Consider the following 11,080-nt stretch of genomic DNA (forward strand, 5'->3'; position numbering starts at 1 on the left):
CACAGCTATTAGTCATCTGAAAGAATATTGAAAATTTAGATATGGAATACAGGAATAGAATATTGAATAGGAGATAGTACAAACATAAGAAAGAACAGAGAAGTAATAATAATAATTAAAAGGGCAGCTTAAATGGGTAGGAAAAATAGAGAAGGGGAAAAGCAATGACTGAGATTGGGATTGGTTCATGCAGGGATGGCCATACAATACAAGTGGATGAATGATCCTGATGGCCATTTACACACATGCATGCAAACGCATTTTCACTGCCTCCCCTTTCCACTTCCACTCAGGAAAAGCAGCACTTCGCCAAGCAAGGCCAAACAAGTCCTCTGTTTGAAACCAGAGTGTCTGCGGAGAGGAGCTCTGCAATTCCCATAATTCACTCTTGTGAATACTGGCTGTGCAGGACAAAGGTGCCCTCCTATGGTGCCTGCCCACTGTGTCAGACAAAAGCCTCCTCCCGCGGTGCTCAGAAGATGCGGGGCACAATGGTGGCCTCCCGCCGCGTTTACAAGATATGTGGGACAAAGGTTTCCTATGCTGCACAGGAGCTGGGAGAGATCTTCATACATGCCTCAGCGCTTAAATATTTCTGCAGAGAAAAGTTTCCAGGTTGAAAAGCTTCTCCACAGATATTAGCCACAGGACAGACCTTGGGTCTTCTTCTCTAAGTGGTAACTTGTCTCTAAATAGTGTGGACTTCAAAATGAATTAAGGGTGCTTCATGCCTTGGGGTTTAGTCTCCATTGGTATGGAGAGCGCTCTAACTCCTCAACAAGCATCTTGCTCAGTGGGGAGTGTTCTCTGTCCCTGTGGTTGTGGTCTGCACTGAGACCCTACCATGCTGCAAAACACCAGTATCAATAGCTTTGTAATCTTGTCACCAGACATTGGCAGAGATTGCTTTAACATTTATGATTCAAGTTATACCTATATAAAAGGCCCTCAGTCTTACCAAAACTTGTTTTGAATGTTTTAAAGGTTGAAATACAGACTTCTGGGGACACTTGCATGAACAGAAACACTTTAAACCCTATTAATTATGAGCACCACACAGTTCATTCCTCCTTTACACATAAATTAACAAAGAAGCCAACCCCATCTGACCTGGGTACATGACTGTGATACACCTTTCAGAAAGGACTTTTTTCTCCTGAAAGTTATGAAACAATTTCTTTCTTTCTCACATTATGCACACACACATTGAATAACTTCTTTAATTCTTAGGTATGCAATTCTGTAACTCTGTAGTAACATGACAATACTGTCCAAATGCGCTTTTATGTTTGAGAAAAAGATGCGTCCTGCCTTTCTTGCATCTATCTTTCTGGTTGCTAACAAATCACTTCTGTATCACAGTTATTTCTAAACAGGAATTTAATGGGTTTTTTACCTTTTAGTCTATCAGATATTATCAACTATGACAGAACTATTTTTAATTCATAAGGTTTCTCCATTTGTAATTCCCTATGGAATCTGCATAGCAAGAAATTATTGTGCCTATTTTAGTCTACTGATGCAAACCTCCAGGTCTCAAACTCCGAACCAGAAGATGCTCTCACAGCATCACCAGTAGAGCTAAGGAAAAAGGAGATTTAAAAAATATACCTTGCTTAAAATCATTTAATACTTCAGGCCAGGAAAATGAGAGCTACAGCAAAAATTGTGAATGACTCCATTAGCTCAAGAACTTTGAGATCCAGTGACATTAGGGGCTTCTGCATACACACTTCTAGACATCACAATGGTAAAGAAAGATTAAAAGCTTAGGCAAAATTCAGAGATAAGATAAAGATCAATTAATGAAATGAAAGCAGTAATTTCTGAGGGGACACAAAAAACCCCCAACCCAAAACCAATCCCCAAACCTTGATGTGTTTAGTTGGTCTAAGAAGTAATAGTTTGTGGAGTCATGGGCATGTTAACAATCTAAAAGTAACTGTGAAGGGAAATGAATTCTTTGGAGGAGTCAAGGGAGAAGAAACAGAGCAATTTGAAGAAATTAATAAGCCAGCAATTTGAAGAAATTAATAAGCCAGCTTATTAAGAAGGCTTAGACACACAGTAAGCTGATTCAGACTAAATATTCATATAAGAAAAGTCATGGCAATGCTAGAGAATAGACTACACATACTAAAGCATTTTATACTTTGGTTATTATCTACTGTGACACAGACCAGTTGTTACTTTTTCTGGACATTTGTTATCTCTAATATCTTCACTGGGATGATGGAAACAGAGCAACAAGCATCCCATCAACCCAGAACTCTGAACTGCAATACTTGTAGTTGGCTTTTTTTTCACCCCTTGTTTACAAAACACAAAATACCCACAAGAAGCAAGTGGTTAAAAAGAGTAAAAAAATGTTTGATAAATTCTTCTTGCCCTGTGAGCAAAAAGATGCAAAGATTCACACAAAAGCTTACTGCAAACAAGATCTGCAAAGCAGGAAACAGATGAGGCTAACACAGCCATCATTTTCCACTACTCTTCATTAAATATTAAAGGACAGTCCCATGAGCACAGGTCATTTGTTTGCTCCTGTGTGAACTGGTCAAATAAGTGAAAGTCATAAGGTTGTTCTCTCCTGAATACAAGCTACCAAAAGCACGTCATTTTCTGGGTCACCAAAAGCCAAGTAATTTTCTTTTCAGTATATATTAAAAAAGGGGAAAAATTAGATACCAAACACCTATAAGGACCTTCCAGCAAGAACCAGGTATCCAGGCCAGAACTGCTATTAATATCAATGCAAACAGTTACAGTAATACCAATTGCATGTAGTTGCTTTAAAAAAAAGATGAATTCACAAAAAAGGCTAATTAAACAGCATTCAAAAGACAGAAGAGTTACAGAACCTCAAGCTGTGGGCTGACCTGAATTGCTGCTTGTGGGTAAACAGTCCTGAAAAGCAAATTTGTCCCTGGACCCAAAATTTCGCAAATAGTCTTTTGCACAAATAGGTAGAAGCACAGACAAATGGGTAAATCATGGATCCAGACTCCAGGAATCACAGGAGAGCTATGGGATTCTCAGGTTGCATCATTTCCTCAAGCACCTCTCCAAGGTGTTGTCCCTCCCAGCCTCACTTTTGGGAGTACACTGGGAGAAACTTGCATACCCACCACAGGGCAAGAATGGTGTTAGGCAGGAGAGCTGATGCCAGCCAGCTGTCATAACAACCCAAAATTGCAGTGGGATACCAGTGGTTCTGATGAAACTGTGGGGATGAGATGAAGACGTGGAAATGCAGTCCTGCAATGCTTGGGGGTTGATCTGCTCTGTCAGTGTTACAGCATCTCACCCATTGCCAGTTGAATGAGACCTGCAGTGTGTATGTGACTGAACAACACTCTCAAAGGCAGTAATTTCAAATGCAGGGAATGTTTTCAGGAGAGCAAGCCATTTCCTTGAAGAAGGGGTTCAGTATAGCTGTACTCAATATTATATAACTATAGAGTTTAAAACTGTTAAAATGGTGTACCATGCAGAGAAGTAGGTAGGGTTTGAAATTATATTTATACTGCTATATTTGTATATCTCTCTACTGCAATTTTTATCTATCCCTATCTCTATCCATGTAGTATCTATATCAATAACACTATCCCTCCATTGTCTATTCATATCTGTAACTCCACCTTTACCTGTACGTAAAGACAAGTATAAAAATTCCTTACCTGACAAATACAAGATGGGATACTTGGATTACATCGTACAAAGATGTTTTTGGCCTAAGAACATACCTATGGAACGTGTAGGATCTCACCAATGGAAGTTAAGAATAGGTTAGACACTACCTCTTGGGAATTTAAGGGGTATAGCTGACCTCACCCTGGGGAGTATGGACAAATTAAATAACTACATGAGTTTCTTTCTATCCAGCCCTACCTTTTCATTGTGTGTGACTTTATTGGTTTTATTTAGGCAACATGTAAAATTGATTGTATTAGCAGGGTACATTATAGTAGCTCTGAAGCATTTGAATAACCTATATTAGTGAGATAACTAAATTTTTTAAATGCACATGCATTTTTTCTATCATGAATTAGGAAAAAAAATCTATATAAAATTACACCCAAGAGCACAAATAAAGCATTTAGCATTCAAAACTGATAATTTTCTCAACTACGAGAAAGGAAAATTGTCTTTTAAATAAAGGAGGTTTTGACCTGCTCAAAACCCAACAATTCACGAGAGAACATATATCCACGTGGCTTCTTGAGTGAGATCACTGAAAACCAAGTATTTAAGCCTCAAAGCTTCCACAGGTTATAAAACTTGAAAAATTTACCTGGCAGATCTTAACATGCTGCAGCATGATGCAAGCAATCAGTAACAGCTTTGCAAAGACACATCTAATAGAGTTTTGTAAGGGAGAAGTCATCATTACTGTGCTTTTGCAGACTGAGGGTCTCAGGTGAAACTGATGGCAGCACCAGAAATGGATTTGAGTTCTGTCGAGCCCATGGTAGGAGCTCTGTTCATGCAGCAATGCCACCAGCACTAATGAGCATACATGGCTTATAAAACATATTTAAACACATATAAACATTCCACAGCAGTACCTGCGATCCACTTGAATTTGAATTACTGAACGTCTGATTTTTAAATCTCCGTTTATTCCAAAATGCCACAGCTTTTCAGTGTGTATAAGGCAGAGACCTGAAGGATACCCATTGCTGGCAAGCTCTGATAGCCTGGCAGAGCACTACTTAGGCAGGAAATTTCATTGATGACAGCAGGACTGGATGAGGAAAAGGACCAGCTGCTTAGAAAATAGCTACTCTTCGTGATGGTGTTTTATGATTATTTGTTCCTAAATAGTAATTATGCCATCAAACATCAGGATGTACCAGTAGCATGATTATGAACCAACACAGCTTTGGCATTTTCCAAGCAGACAAGGCAACATCGTGGAAATGGCAATGCCTGCACCCAGAGCAGCTAGGAGGGGCAGCAATGTTTTAAAATCACGTGCTAAATGAGGGTACAGACACCTCATCTAATAAAGATGGAAAAAGGTTCTTAATCATTAGCAGGATAAGCACATATTTGCAATTGCACTAAAGCAATTTTAAAGTAAAGCAGCTGAATAAAATCTTCTCCTCTTTCATGCCAGAAGCAGAGCTTGGAGACTGGTGTGGATGCTGGCATAGGCAGTTATGGAAGTAAAGAAGCTCTTTCCAGGGACAGGAATGAGCCTGTGTCTAAGGAACAAACTGCAGTGAGAACATGCATGGCCATGAAGCACTGCATCAAGCACCTAGTGATTTTATGATTTCAGCAAGAATCTGAATTCATATATTGCAAGCTTTTAGTGAATAAATTAACTGCCCACTCCCACAGTGGAAGATGTTTATAATCATCTACGTAAGAAATACTTCAAAGGCACTTTTTTCCCCCTGAATTTTCTGCTTGGATTATAATGTCCTGTTGTATCTGTGTAGACAAAAGGCTACAGTCAACACAAGTCCAGAGTATTTCCATAGATACAGAAATGGTATTCACTAACCCACCTGTTTCATCTTAGGACTATTGCCTCTGGCTGGCTCCAATCCAAACTAACTCAACCCAACCCAACCTAACCTAACCTAACCTAAGCCAATCACACACAACTCAACCCCTCCAATGTGCCATTGGTACCATCCATCTTCTGTCTGGTCCTGGAGCAGCCACAGGAAAGGCACTTGCCTCTGATTTGCCTTAATAGGTGACGTGATTTGAAGCTGGCTCCCTGCCAAATCTCCAAACCTCACTGCAAGAGCTCCCCCCTGCCCCCAAAAACCAAGGGAAAAGGAAAAAAAAACCAAGAGAACCAAAATGAGAGAGAGGCAGCTAAAGCAATTTATATGAATATATTTACACTTATATTACATTTGTATACAATTGAAATATATGTATAATTCCAAAAGGAAAAGGGAAAGGGGGGGGGGAAGGGAAAAAACCCCAAAACCACCCCTCCCCAAAATAGATATACACACAATCAGAAACTCAGGATCTAGCAAACTAAAGAATTAGCAAAAGAATATCTTACTACTCTCCTTGGGACAACAGAAAATCGCACTGGAACAACTGCCAGCAACCTCCGCTTCCCAAGGTCAGCAAGGCCTTACCAGGCCTCACTCCCCAACATGGTAGAACCGACAGCCGGGAAACCTGCACCTCCAAAACCACTGGAAGGAAAGAGAGTCAAGGCCTTTCCTCCTTTCTTCTTATACCCCTTGCTTACGTAAAAATCATAGGGAATACTGGGTAATCTGGCCACTTCCTTGGTTACAAACTGGTCACCGAGGAAGGCCCAGACTAAAACTACCACAACAGGCTAATTTTGTGATACGTAAGAGAAGAAAATCTCAAGAATCCAATCCAAGAGCTGCCTCTGCAATGCCAGCTTTGCTCCTATGGCAAACCTAAGCAAAACTCATCTGCACCTGGTCCTCCCCTTCTGATGGCTGCTGTTGCAGGACAGTGGAAATAGGACAAGCAAAAGGAAGGCTGAGATGGAGCTATTGACCTCCTCTCCTACTTCTGCTGGATACTTACTTCAGGAGCCACTACCTGCTGAAAAGGACTCAACTCCTTACAGCAAGCAAGGTGAAACTGAAGAGCCTAAATCTAAGTGATCCTGAAAATCCCGATTCAGCTGCTCACCACCCTCCAAGGTGTCTAAGCTCCACAGACACCTCAGCTCCCGACCTTAGAGCTTATGCCTTATAATGGTATCACTTCTGTGATGTACATGCTCAGAAACACCTCAGGCTTGACAGTGCAAATACTTCCATGGGTCTCAGGCAGATAGAGAGCTTCCCTGTCTCCTTGCCGCCCTGCCCTGTAATGCTGAGTAGGTGTGCAAGCCCCAGGGGAAAGAATGCCCTCTTCACTCCTTCCTGAGGGTTCATTTCATCCAAATCTCCTCCTACTCTTTCCTTGGTTTTCATCCATCTGGGACATCTGTTTCTCCCGGACATCTACTTCTCCAAGACATCCACTTCTGAATTCCTCTTCCACAGTTTGCTCACCTGGCAGCTCTTCTTGAACTCTTGCCCATCACCTGACCCTGATCCTGCTGCATCTCTTACACTGACACCAGCTGTCCTGTCCTCATGGTCCACCAACTTCTGCCTTTATCTGACTTCTCTTCAATCCTTTCAGCAAGACCTCCTCTACCTTATTGCTACTGCGCCCATCTGAGATCTCCTCAGTAACATTGCTGTCTTCCAGTTGCTGACACCAAACATACCTTCCCCCTCCACATTTTCTTCTTTCTTAAGAGCAAAAGGAAGTCCCAGGTCTGGCTTTGTCAGGTATTTAAAAAAGCTGAACGCTGGATGTGCTACCACCCAGGTGTAGTGGTGAGGGTAGAAAAACAGGATACATCCACGATAATGCAGTAACCCTACCCTGCATGATCAGAGAAAGGAAGTGCTGGTCTCCTAAGTGAGAATGATGGTTTCATGGGAAATTCAGTACATTTTCTTAGTGACTTAGTGAAAGAAAACATGTCCAAGTTTGTAAAATGCCATGGAAAATGAAGCTGGGCCATCAGAATACAACCACAAAGTAAAAAATGGAGTTAAAAAGTTTTGGGAGTCACTGACAACCTCCATTAATTTTGATAAAATTTTAGTTATGTCAAGCAAGTATAAAAAATTTTCTCAAAAACAACAGCAAAAAATTTGCAAACTTGAGGTGCAAATAAGCCTTGTGCACTTGCAATAAGTCATTTATGGCTATACCTATACCAGATAAATTTTTCTCATTTGTGTTTCACCAGCTCCCATCTAAGTATATACAGAGATACAGTTTTACACACATGCCCTGTACATTTAGAACCTATATGAGCCACTTCCAAGAGTCTCATAACTGTCTTAGTGAGAAAGATGGTGAGAAGACAGTGCTATTTCATCAGTGAATTTATACCACTATAGTGTGGGTTATAGTAGGGTTAATCTTCTTTTATTAGCTGGTCCTTGCTAATGAACATTCTTGAAGACAGGACGTAATTGAACTCAGATCAAGGGATTTTAGGGACAATGATCATTGTTGTGGGTCAAGTACACCTGTTGCTACAATCACAAAACTAATAATCTCTACAACAACAGCTTTCCATGTATTTGTCTCAGAAGAATGCCATTTCTGTAACTCACAGCCTTTGAAGACACTATTTACAATTTATACTCAATCTGAAGTGCAAAGATTTTCTCTCTTGCAAGTCATGGTAATCAATACAGGTCTGCATGTACTACAGTGTGATGAGGTGAAGTGTGCTGCAAGGATCAGCTGCACCAGTCAAACAATGTGGCTCATAAACATAGCTTCGTAAGAGAGCCCATCTCCAGCAGCTGTTCTCCACAGCTCCATATTTGGGAGAGATAATAAAGGAGGAAATAATTCTTTGTAGGGTTGCCACCCCAGCCGCAGGTAACTAAATAAATTTCATATTTGCCTCAGAACTACTCAGAAACTTTAGAGGTTTTGGTGTGCCACATGGATTTCAGGCTTCTGCACCCTTATTCATAACACATTAAGACTTAATGCGAGATATTCTGAAGCTCCCATACCATGGAAACTGGTAATTTAAAACTAAACTAACTAATCCACGAAGGCTTTGCAGATGTGAATTACACTAAATTTAACTAAGCTTAGTAATATCACACTTCCTGTGGCTTAACCTCAGAGATGTCATTAGAGGGAGCGTTTGAGATTAATGTTCACAAAGCTGCATTTCACTCCCTGCTTAACGCTCTTCCTTGTTGCAGCAAACAGCATCTCTGCCTGGAAGTGCTCACTGCATTTCCCTTGTGCATGTGCCTCACTTCCTACCTCTTCTGAACAGTGCCATCCCAAATCAGTCTCATCTGATGCTCAGGATGCAAGGGCAGCAAGCCAGTCACGCGGCAAAGAGTTCAAGACAGGCATCAGCTGGGGAAGGCAGTGAAGAGAAGTGCATGCGGAGTGAAGCTGAAGGCAGCCATACGGCAGACAAGAAGGTATGTTTTGTGTTGGGATGAGCTGACCTACACCAACACCCTTCCTGACATCTCTGTCTATGGGAGTCAGACGTACGAATGTCAGGATGGTAGGTGGGTCTGCCCAGAGCAGAAAGGAGAACTCAAAAGTCTGGGATGAACGTGAAGGGAAATACTAAGTTCATGTTAATGAAAAAAAACACCCCAACCAAACAAATCTTTAAGAGCAGGGGATGCTCATTGTGGGTTTACATGTGTAACCAGTGGGGCCCCATTGCTGAGATGTGGTTGGAGAAGACTCAGTGGGGACCAGGATAAGAACAGATAGGGGTTTCTCCCGGAGAAACTGTAGATCATGTTCTGCCTTGCACCCACAGGAAAAACACATCAGGATAGAAAACAGCCCCAAAATCAGCATCTTTCTGCTAATCCAGTTTTAAACATCCAATTGCAGAGTGTCAAAGTTTCTAAGGATTTCATTTAAATACTGAAATAATTAAATAAGCTTCATTTGGGAATTTGGAGACCATATTTATTTCAAAACAGGGACTCATTCACTATTACCCTTTAAAAAAATAATAAATAACATCAAGCTCCAAACCTGTATCTTCAAGCTGACACAGTCACCTCAATTTTGAAGAAAAAATTTATCATTTCCCTACTAGCCAGAGAAAAAATAAAAACCCAAACATCCAAAGACAGAACACAATGAGGCTTAATGACTTCAATGCATTTCCAAATGCAATTTTCATTTAAAAATACAATCCTGATCTAACAACTGATCTTTCCACGTGGAATCTTCCAGCAGAACCAGTGCTGCTGAGACAAACTGTAGAAAAATCAAGCAAGATCCCTTGTGTCATGATAGAGGTTTTTTTGCCACGTATTTAGTGGGTTCTGTAGAAAACTTCAGTTTAGTCTCTCCCAGCTAGAAAGATGGTTAAACCTCGAGAGCAGGAGATGCAAACAGAAACTGCCGGGAAAAGTACATTTGGAAATGGAAGAGAGATGAAATATTTAAATGAGTTTCAAAACTTGGTGATTCAAGTTATTTTCTTTTCCTTACACTGAAAATTTCATTTTTGTTTTTTCATAAAATTAGAACAAAAGAAAAAGAAGTTGTCAGGGTAATTTCTCTCAGAAGAATCACTGAACAGGAATTATGTCATCTTGTATTAAAATTATCAGTTATTGCCACAGTTGGCCTACAAATATCATATTAAAAACGCAGGAAGAAAATCACTTAAATACATTTGGGGAATTCTTTTTGTTTGTGGCCCATGCATATGTCTTAATACTTATTGATCCATTTTGGTTTCATTTGTCTAAACCACTGTAGGTTGTTTTCTCAAAACAAGTTTAAAGCAAACTGTTGACATATAAGGGTAAAACTGCATGGTGGAAACCAAGATTGAGGTAGGAGCTGAATTACTCTAAATAACAGCAATATCATCATGCACAAATGCACAGACAAGCACAGTTTGACAGTCACTGCTCACAAAAGATTCTGCAACAAGTTAATATGAAAACTGTTTCCTATAGAGGGAAGTTAGAGAGGACCTCTTATATAAACACTTGAGGAAAACTTACACCGTGGCTGGAACACATACAGCACATTCCCCATTAGTCTGCAGACAAATGAAACAATACAATCACAATATATTGCCATATTAAATTAAGAAAACATTTCTTTTTCCACTCTGCTGTGAAAAGTGAAAAATCTATGACTGACTAAAAAGCAAAGAACTTGCAGTCAACAACATCCCCATCTGTTTTGTCATGTTTTACTGTTGCAGCACCAGAATGACATGAGCACTTCATATTGGTATCTCTATAGCTTGGTAGATTGTTACTTTCCACAGGAACCTGATAGAGTTTACAGCATAAATATTCAAAATTTTCATATATTTCAGAATTGCTTTTCCAGGTCTGCATGCAGACACACAGAAAGCCTACAGGACCGTCTCTATGCGAGGAATGAGTGCAATCTGAGGGGACAGGGCACTGTAATTATAGGGTTTGCTCCCTTGCATATCTCTCCTTTGTGAAGATGGGGAAACTAGCATCCACGCAGCTCAGGAAGCCTTGTCCCATGTTGAGGTCCATGC

Source organism: Chiroxiphia lanceolata, chromosome Z (genome assembly GCF_009829145.1).
Source record: "Chiroxiphia lanceolata isolate bChiLan1 chromosome Z, bChiLan1.pri, whole genome shotgun sequence".
NCBI classification, from domain to species: Eukaryota; Metazoa; Chordata; class Aves; order Passeriformes; family Pipridae; genus Chiroxiphia; species Chiroxiphia lanceolata.